This window comes from Vigna angularis, chromosome 5 (genome assembly GCF_016808095.1).
Source record: "Vigna angularis cultivar LongXiaoDou No.4 chromosome 5, ASM1680809v1, whole genome shotgun sequence".
Classification (NCBI taxonomy): Eukaryota; Viridiplantae; Streptophyta; class Magnoliopsida; order Fabales; family Fabaceae; genus Vigna; species Vigna angularis.
Window position 1 is genome coordinate 24483544 of NC_068974.1, and position 9364 is coordinate 24492907.

General features: G+C 41.4%; 9 non-coding genes across 9 annotated transcripts; all 9 read right to left on the bottom strand.

Annotated features, from left to right (window-relative positions):
• Nucleotides 1-61: 61 nt before the first annotated feature.
• Nucleotides 62-180, bottom strand: LOC128196914 (5S ribosomal RNA). Its single transcript, XR_008249320.1, has one exon. It is a non-coding gene; the product is annotated as a 5S ribosomal RNA (ribosomal RNA).
• A 218-nt stretch (nucleotides 181-398) lies between these two features.
• Nucleotides 399-517, bottom strand: LOC128196915 (5S ribosomal RNA). Its single transcript, XR_008249321.1, has one exon. It is a non-coding gene; the product is annotated as a 5S ribosomal RNA (ribosomal RNA).
• A 218-nt stretch (nucleotides 518-735) lies between these two features.
• Nucleotides 736-854, bottom strand: LOC128196916 (5S ribosomal RNA). Its single transcript, XR_008249322.1, has one exon. It is a non-coding gene; the product is annotated as a 5S ribosomal RNA (ribosomal RNA).
• Nucleotides 855-1073: 219 nt separating this feature from the next.
• On the bottom strand, nucleotides 1074-1192 carry LOC128196975 (5S ribosomal RNA). The gene has a single exon (XR_008249381.1). It is a non-coding gene; the product is annotated as a 5S ribosomal RNA (ribosomal RNA).
• A 218-nt stretch (nucleotides 1193-1410) lies between these two features.
• LOC128197025 (5S ribosomal RNA) lies at nucleotides 1411-1529 on the bottom strand. Its single transcript, XR_008249431.1, has one exon. It is a non-coding gene; the product is annotated as a 5S ribosomal RNA (ribosomal RNA).
• Nucleotides 1530-8206: 6677 nt separating this feature from the next.
• On the bottom strand, nucleotides 8207-8325 carry LOC128196939 (5S ribosomal RNA). Its single transcript, XR_008249345.1, has one exon. It is a non-coding gene; the product is annotated as a 5S ribosomal RNA (ribosomal RNA).
• A 217-nt stretch (nucleotides 8326-8542) lies between these two features.
• Nucleotides 8543-8661, bottom strand: LOC128196897 (5S ribosomal RNA). The gene has a single exon (XR_008249303.1). It is a non-coding gene; the product is annotated as a 5S ribosomal RNA (ribosomal RNA).
• Nucleotides 8662-8884: 223 nt separating this feature from the next.
• Nucleotides 8885-9003, bottom strand: LOC128196957 (5S ribosomal RNA). The gene has a single exon (XR_008249363.1). It is a non-coding gene; the product is annotated as a 5S ribosomal RNA (ribosomal RNA).
• Nucleotides 9004-9220: 217 nt separating this feature from the next.
• LOC128196932 (5S ribosomal RNA) lies at nucleotides 9221-9339 on the bottom strand. Its single transcript, XR_008249338.1, has one exon. It is a non-coding gene; the product is annotated as a 5S ribosomal RNA (ribosomal RNA).
• Nucleotides 9340-9364: the final 25 nt, after the last annotated feature.

Below are 9364 nucleotides of genomic sequence, written 5' to 3' on the forward strand. Positions count from 1 at the left end.
GGTTGCACCTAACAAGGACGGAAAAAAACGTGAAAAAGGAAAAAAAAAAAACGTCAAAAAAGAGGTGCAACACGAGGACTTCCTAGGAGGTCACCCATCCTAGTACTACTCTCGCCCAAGCACGCTTAACTGCGGAGTTCTGATGGGATCCGGTGCATTAGTGCTGGTATGATCGCACCTGCCAATCTTTGCACGATCAATGTACATATGGCTTCGGCAGCGTGTACAAGTTTCAAGACTTCGAGACACGCGTGCGAGTGACCTGAGGTGGATGGTTTGGATCCGAAAAAGCCGTGATAACAGTTAGTTGGAGTCGTGTAGGCGGTACTTTGGAACTTGGTTGCACCTAACAAGGACGGAAAAAAACGTGAAAAAGGAAAAAAAAAAACGTCAAAAAAGAGGTGCAACACGAGGACTTCCTAGGAGGTCACCCATCCTAGTACTACTCTCGCCCAAGCACGCTTAACTGCGGAGTTCTGATGGGATCCGGTGCATTAGTGCTGGTATGATCGCACCTGCCAATCTTTGCACGATCAATGTACATATGGCTTCGGCAGCGTGTACAAGTTTCAAGACTTCGAGACACGCGTGCGAGTGACCTGAGGTGGATGGTTTGGATCCGAAAAAGCCGTGATAACAGTTAGTTGGAGTCGTGTAGGCGGTACTTTGGAACTTGGTTGCACCTAACAAGGACGGAAAAAAACGTGAAAAAGGAAAAAAAAAAACGTCAAAAAAGAGGTGCAACACGAGGACTTCCTAGGAGGTCACCCATCCTAGTACTACTCTCGCCCAAGCACGCTTAACTGCGGAGTTCTGATGGGATCCGGTGCATTAGTGCTGGTATGATCGCACCTGCCAATCTTTGCACGATCAATGTACATATGGCTTCGGCAGCGTGTACAAGTTTCAAGACTTCGAGACACGCGTGCGAGTGACCTGAGGTGGATGGTTTGGATCCGAAAAAGCCGTGATAACAGTTAGTTGGAGTCGTGTAGGCGGTACTTTGGAACTTGGTTGCAACTAACAAGGACGGAAAAAAACGTCAAAAAGGAAAAAAAAAAAACGTCAAAAAAGAGGTGCAACACGAGGACTTCCCAGGAGGTCACCCATCCTAGTACTACTCTCGCCCAAGCACGCTTAACTGCGGAGTTCTGATGGGATCCGGTGCATTAGTGCTGGTATGATCGCACCTGCCAATCTTTGCACGATCAATGTACATATGGCTTCGGCAGCGTGTACAAGTTTCAAGACTTCGAGACACGCGTGCGAGTGACCTGAGGTGGATGGTTTGGATCCGAAAAAGCCGTGATAACAGTTAGTTGGAGTCGTGTAGGCGGTACTTTGGAACTTGGTTGCAACTAACAAGGACGGAAAAAAACGTCAAAAAGGAAAAAAAAAAACGTCAAAAAAGAGGTGCAACACGAGGACTTCCCAGGAGGTGACCCATCCTAGTACTACTCTCGCCCAAGCACGCTTAACTGCGAAGTTCTGATGGGATCCGGTGCATTAGTGCTGATATGATCGCACCTGCCAATCTTTGCACGATCAATGTACATATGGCTTTGATAACAGTTGAAAAACTGTTATTTTCATGCTTAAAATTGATACTAAAAGCAACCTTTAGACTTAGAAACTAGCTTGAAATCATGCCTTTTATCTTTATTTTCAGAAATAAGAGAGCTGGACAGGTTTATGCTTGATTTGAGTGTTTTTGTGCAGGTTTTAAGGTGAATTTAGTGAAAAGAGTGAAGAAGGAGAGAAGTGACATTAGAAAAGACAAGAAAGAGTGCAAAAAGAGAAGTCGAAGGCACCGCTCAGCGGCATTTTACCGCTGAGCGGCACTCAGGAGGTTGCGGGAGTCACGCTGAGGGGCAAAATGGCCGCTGAGGGGAAGAAACGAGTCACGCAACCACCGCTGAGCGGTAAATAGCGCTGAGCGGCACTTTTTGGGCTTGGGCTTTTGTAATCTTTTGTAACTCTAGAATAGTATATAAGGACTTGCACGTCCTAGGGTTAGACATCTTTGGCAGAAACGAGGCAAACACTCTCTCTTCCACCCCTTTGAAGGAGGATCTTGGATGCTCAGGCTACCTCTTCACCTTTTTAGGGTTTATTCTTTCATACTTTCATTGTAATTCATCTAGGTTCACCATGAATATGGTGAACTAAACCTTGTATGTTTGTTGGGGAATCAATGTAATCTCTTGAAGCTCTCATATATGGAATTTATGCTTGCATCTTAATCTAAGACTTATGCTTTCTTTCATCATTAGTTAGGGTTTTTCCTCTTTGCTCAATGCGTGCATTGTTTAACTCATTCTATTGCATGATTATTGGTTTTGTCGATACGGACACGTACGGGGAAGTCTAGATCCGGGGAATTTCTCCCAATATTATACTGACAATATTATATTGGTTGTCGTTAAGCTCCTGCGCTCATGAACTAATCATTAGGAATGCTAGGAATTGTATGAACTATTTGATTAGGGAGAAGCCATCTAGAATGGTACTTTAGAGAGTGGCATTAACAATGATGATTTGAATGTTGAAATCCTAAAATGTATGAGAGTGGATGAGATGAAATTGACCCCCAACAACATATTCATTCATATAATCCATTGAAAGTGTTTATCTTTAGTCTTTGCCATTGATCAATTCATGCATACATGTTTAGTTTTCGTCTTGCATAATATAATCCAATTATTTCGTTTGTAAGTCTTAGCTAATCAACAAACCACACAACTAAACTAGGCCGTGAGTCCTTTGGGAAGAACGATACTTGGTCTTACCAAGTTTATTACTTGAACGATTCGGTCATACTTGCCGATTGTGAAACAAGTTTGTGACATCATATTTTGGTGCTTACAAATTTGCCCATCAAGTTTTTGGCGCCGTTGCCGGGGACTCGTGGTTTAACTGGTTAATTTGTGTGATTATTGATTATCTTTGACTTTTTGAATTTCTGTTTTTATTTTTTTTTTTTTGTTTTTATTTTATTTTATTTTATTTTATTTTATTTTATTTTTTAGATTAGGTTAGATTTTATTTTATTCTATTTTTTTAGATTAGGTTTTATTTGATTCTATCTTTTAAATCTTTTTATCTTCTGAATATATATCTTCTTCTATATCTTTTTGTGCTAACAAATATTTCCTAGAGTTTTGTGCCTAATGTCTGCAGAATGCAATTTGGTCAAGAATTTAACTATATGGGCACTCAATTCTACCAAAGTAATCTCAACCAATGGTGGGAACCTCACTCAAGCATGGATCAAAGCCAATTTTGGCAAGCTGCCGGACAATTTGAGAACCAACCACAACAACAATGGCAGCAACAACCCTTTTTATCAGGAAGTTTGGATAGGTTGGAGGACACCCTTCAACGATTTTTGAAAAATTCCGACTCTACTCAGAAAAGCATTGAAGAATCATGTAAAAGGATGGAGATGCACTTTCGTTACATTAATCAGAGATTGGATGATGAGGTTAATACTGAAGTTAACCTTAAGGAGGAAGGGCAAACCAATGTCACTGAAAGTGACAAGATTCTTGATGAGAAAAGAATAGAGGGAGATGCGGGAAAGATAGAGAGAAAAGAGAAAGAAGAGTTGAGTGAGAAAAATAAAGATGAAGAAAAAGAGAACGAAGTGGTTGAGAGAGAAGAGAGAAAGAAGATTTGTGTGAAAATAAAGAAGTTGAAAAGAAAAAGAAAAGGGAAGAAAAAAATAAAAGAAAAGAAAAAGAGAAAATTGAGGGAGAGAAAAAGGAAGAAAAAGAAGATGAGAGGAAAGAAGAAGAAATCATATGAAAAATCACATCCTCATCTAAAGAAGCATCATAGGAAGGAAAAGAAGTTCAAGTGCTTTATGGAAATCTTCAAGAAATTGGAGATTAAAGTTCCTATTATTGAGACACTACAACAGGTTCCTGGTTTGATCAAATTTCTGAAGAAGTTCAGTAGAAAGAAGAAAAAAAAGAAGGAACTCGAGTTTGGGTCAAGCTAATGACGTTAAAAGAGCGCTTGCTGGGAGGCAACCCAGTGATTTAAGAACTTTTGATTTTATTTTGGTTTTGTAATTTTTAAGTTGTGGACTTTATTTTGTAACTATTTTGTTGGAGATAGCATCTACTGAAGGATGCTAGGTGGTTAAGTATCTACTGAAGGATACTATGTTGTAACACCTACTGATGGGTGTTGGTAAGAAATTTTGCACCTACTGATGGGTGCTGGTAAGTTTGAAACACCTACTGATGGGTGTTGGTGGATTTTGGGTCAGGCTCGTGACGTTAAACAAGCGCTACCTGGGAGGCAACCCAGTTGATTGTTTGTTTGTTTATTTTTAGTTTTTGCATAAGCATTTTTAACATTGAATTGCAGGGAACCTATGAGGGACATGTAGGGAAGGCACGTAGGTCAAGAAAAGAAGGAGAGGAGCACTTCACGAAAGTGCCGCTGAGCGGCAATTACCGCTGAGCGGTACTATCGCTGATGGGCTTAAGTTCCCCTTAGCGGGACCTGAGCCCATTAGGGTATTTTTATACCCCAAGCTGTGTTTTAGGGTTTATTTTCTGGCTTCTCTCTGCACAAACACTTCCACACACATTCTCTTAGGTTTTCCACATCTTTTCACTCTTCCCTCTTTAGAAAATCTCTCTTTCACTCACTTTTTCACTAGTGTGCCATCAAAGTTTGGGGTTGGAAGAGAGCATTCTAGTTTGGAAGCATTCTCATATCATCTAGCATCTCCACCCAAGTAAGTAAAATGCATTTGGTTCATTCTAGGTTCTTGAATTTGAATGTGATTGTCAAAGCATGAATATTTAAGGGTTTTGATTTCTATGCATGATTTGATGATATATTTGATGTTTGAACCGATTTAACTGCATGATTATGAACTGGAAATATGAAAATTGCATTTGGGTGGAGTTAGGAAAGCTTCAAAACAAGATTTTCAAAAATCTGCAGAGTCACCGCTGAGCGGCATTTACCGCTGAGCGGCACTCTGCCAGATTTGATTTTTCTGGTCTGTTGCGTGGTACTGGTGGCGCTGAGGGGAAATTCTGACCCTCAGCGGTGGTTTAGCTTCGAAAGGAGTTGTGTTCTATGTTTTACTAATGATTAACATCATGTTTTGTGGTTTTGGTTTGTGTTTTGAATGCAGGAATGGCATCCTCTTCAGGAAAGAGATTGAAAACCATGGCAACTAAGAGGAAAGAAAAGGAACCAGAGCAACCCCACTCTAGCAGGTTCCTCTCTAGGAAACATGAGAAGCACTTTAGGGTGGTTCAGGACAGGAGACTTCTAATGGAGAGAAAGGTTGGAATGATACCTAACTTTGCTCCTCAATTTGGAGAGCAAGTGTTAGGGAATGATTGGGGAAAGCTAGCCACTTATCCAGCACCTGCCAACATAGCTGTGGTCAAGGAATTCTACACCAATGCAAAGAAGATTGGTGATCATCCAGCTGAGAATTATTTGGGCTATGTCAGAGGCCATGCTATCAGGTTTGATCCTGATTCTATCAACAACTTCCTGGATACTGTGTGGGCTGGTGAGCAATGTCAGTTTGCTCTTAGCATGGAGGAAGGTGCTGACTTTGAGGATGTTGAGAGAGTAATGTGTATACCTGGAGGACACTTCCAAAGGAATAGATCTGGCGCAGTGGTTAACATTAGGAGGACAGATTTGACTCCTCTTGCAAAGTATTGGATGGCATTTTCTCATGCCAACATTCAGCCATGTTCACATGTGTCAGATATTACTCTCAGTAGGGCACTATTCATCTACTGTGCTATCAGAAACTTGAATGTTAATATTGGGCAGGTAATAGCTGATGAAATCAGTGTATGTGCTAACACCTCAAACAACAAAGCACCACTAGGACATCCTTCTTTGATCACTCACCTCTGCAAGCTAGCAGGGGTGGACACTTCTGTTCCACCATTTGAGAGGCCAAGAAAAGCTATTGATGAGGCTTATTATAGACAGTACTGTGGAGGTGAGGATGCAGCTCAGCCAGTTCCACCACGCCGTGCTCGTAGAGAGAGAGGGCCAGCACAGAGCCAGACATCTGCTTATACACATGAAGCAGAACCATTCCAGATGAGGGACATGTATATGTCTCTTATAGGTGCTCAGTTGCAGTCCATTCATAGAGGGCAGGTGGCCACTGCTGAGATGATAGTGGGGATGTATGATAATCCTCCAGCCCACAGGTGGACTATGGATGAATTCCATAATGTAGTAGCTTGGCCAGAAGAACCGGTACATGGAGGAGGAGCTGGAGCAGCTGAAGCTTCAGCTAGAGATATGGAAGAAGACGAAGCTGAGGAGGAGGATGCATTTGATGATGATGAAGATGAGGAGGAAGAGGAAGATACAGAGGACAACTCAGACTGATGAGGAGCTGAGATAGCATTTACTGATGAATGCTATCATATGATTATGCTTTTATGGTTTAAGTTTTCTGAACTTATTTGTTTTTGTTTTTAGATTAGGGTTTGATGTACTCTATTGAAAACCTGGTTTGTTATGATGGTTTGCTATTAACTGTGATTGTGTGATAAGTACTGCTTGATGATGCTTATTGATTGATTGATGTTGAGATAGATGTGCACATTAAAATGCTTATACAGGTGATTCACAAGCTTTGTGAACAAATGCATGATATCATGATTGTGATTGTGAGATTAAGCAGGATGTGTATGTCAAATGTGAATGAGCTTACATGTGAGGTTTTGAGCTCCAGAGTTTTTGGTATGATTGAATGCTATTACTTTGAAAGCATGAATGATTTTGCCCAGGTTTTCTATGATTGAATCAATTGCTTGTTTTGCATCATGTGATCAAGGCCATTTGTTGGAACCCTTTTTATTGGCCAAATTCATAAAGTTAGCCTACTAAAAGAGAACACGTTGTGTTCTATCCTTTGAACCCTTAGCCTTGAACATACACTGAAACCCTTTGATTGAAAATCTTTACCTTGAGTTAAGTAGAAGATCTTGTATGGTATTGTTAAATGTTCAAGTTTGGGGTTGTTAGGAAAACATGAAAAGAAAAGCATTGAGCTAAGAGCTAAAAAGTAAGAATATGCAAAGAAAAAGAAAAGAAAAGAAAAAGAAGTAAAGCTCAATACAAATGCAAAGGTAAAAGAAAGTTGGGAATGAATACGATGATTGTGTTGTTATGATTCTCTTAACTCAAGGATTTTGTGATCCAGAAAAACCAATTTTCTTGTTAGCCCAGCCACATTATAAGCCATTGAAAAGTCCTTGTGATGATGCATGCTTGTGAATGTTTTTGGATTATGGTAAAATGAAAGGCAAAGTTGATTCATGTGACATTGTGATAGTGGAGTGAATGAGCGAAACACTGTACCTCTTATACACTTGTGTGTTGAGTGAAACACTTTACCTAGTGAGGAAATATTCCATAAACACATGAACATCCATGCTTAATTGATTGATCATTCATGAAAAATAGCATTTGTTGGAATTTAAATGACTTTGTGAACACTAAAGCATGTGCACATCTTGATTGAATCTTGGTCATGAGTTTGAGTGAAGTTGTTACTTATCTTGAGAAAAGGATTTTGAATGAGTGAACCATCATATGAATTGGTTGGAGATGGAGTTACATTTTGTTTGCTTGAGGACAAGCAAAGTTCTAAGTTTGGGGTTGTGATAACAGTTGAAAAACTGTTATTTTCATGCTTAAAATTGATACTAAAAGCAACCTTTAGACTTAGAAACTAGCTTGAAATCATGCCTTTTATCTTTATTTTCAGAAATAAGAGAGCTGGACAGGTTTATGCTTGATTTGAGTGTTTTTGTGCAGGTTTTAAGGTGAATTTAGTGAAAAGAGTGAAGAAGGAGAGAAGTGACATTAGAAAAGACAAGAAAGAGTGCAAAAAGAGAAGTCGAAGGCACCGCTCAGCGGCATTTTACCGCTGAGCGGCACTCAGGAGGTTGCGGGAGTCACGCTGAGGGGCAAAATGGCCGCTGAGGGGAAGAAACGAGTCACGCAACCACCGCTGAGCGGTAAATAGCGCTGAGCGGCACTTTTTGGGCTTGGGCTTTTGTAATCTTTTGTAACTCTAGAATAGTATATAAGGACTTGCACGTCCTAGGGTTAGACATCTTTGGCAGAAACGAGGCAAACACTCTCTCTTCCACCCCTTTGAAGGAGGATCTTGGACGTCAAAAAAGAGGTGCAACACGAGGACTTCCCAGGAGGACACCCATCCTAGTACTACTCTCGCCCAAGCACGCTTAACTGCGGAGTTCTTATGGGATCCGGTGCATTAGTGCTGGTATGATCGCACCTGCCAATCTTTGCACGATCAATGTACATATGGCTTCGACAGCGTGTACAAGTTTCAAGACTTCGAGACACGCGTGCGAGTGACCTGAGGTGGATGGTTTGGATCCGAAAAAGCCGTGATAACAGTTAGTTGGAGTCGTGTAGGCGGTACTTTGGAACTTGGTTGCAACTAACAAGGACGGAAAAAAACGTCAAAAAGGAAAAAAAAAACGTCAAAAAAGAAGTGCAACACGAGGACTTCCCACGAGGTCACCCATCCTAGTACTACTCTCGCCCAAGCACGCTTAACTGCGGAGTTCTGATGGGATCCGGTGCATTAGTGCTGGTATGATCGCACCTGCCAATCTTTGCACGATCAATGTACATATGGCTTCGGCAGCGTGTACAAGTTTCAAGACTTCGAGACACGCGTGCGAGTGAGCTGAGGTGGATGGTTTGGATCCGAAAAAGCCATGATAACAGTTAGTTGGAGTCGTGTAGGTGGTACTTTGGAACTTGGTTGCAACTAACAAGGACGGAAAAAAACGTCAAAAAGCAAAAAAAAAAAAAAAACGTCAAAAAAGAGGTGCAACACGAGGACTTCCCAGGAGGTCACCCATCCTAGTACTACTCTCGCCCAAGCACGCTTCACTGCGGAGATCTGATGGGATCCGGTGCATTAGTGCTGGTGTGATCGCACCTGCCAATCTTTGCACGATCAATGTACATATGGCTTCGGCAGCGTGTACAAGTTTCAAGACTTCGAGACACGCGTGCGAGTGACCTGAGGTGGATGGTTTGGATCCGAAAAAGCCGTGATAACAGTTAGTTGGAGTCGTGTAGGCGGTACTTTGGAACTTGGTTGCAACTAACAAGGACGGAAAAAAACGTCAAAAAGGAAAAAAAAAACGTCAAAAAAGAGGTGCAACACGAGGACTTCCCAAGAGGTCACCCATCCTAGTACTACTCTCGCCCAAGCACGCTTAACTGCGGAGTTCTGATGGGATCCGGTGCATTAGTGCTGGTATGATCGCACTTGCCAATCTTTGCACGATCAATGTAC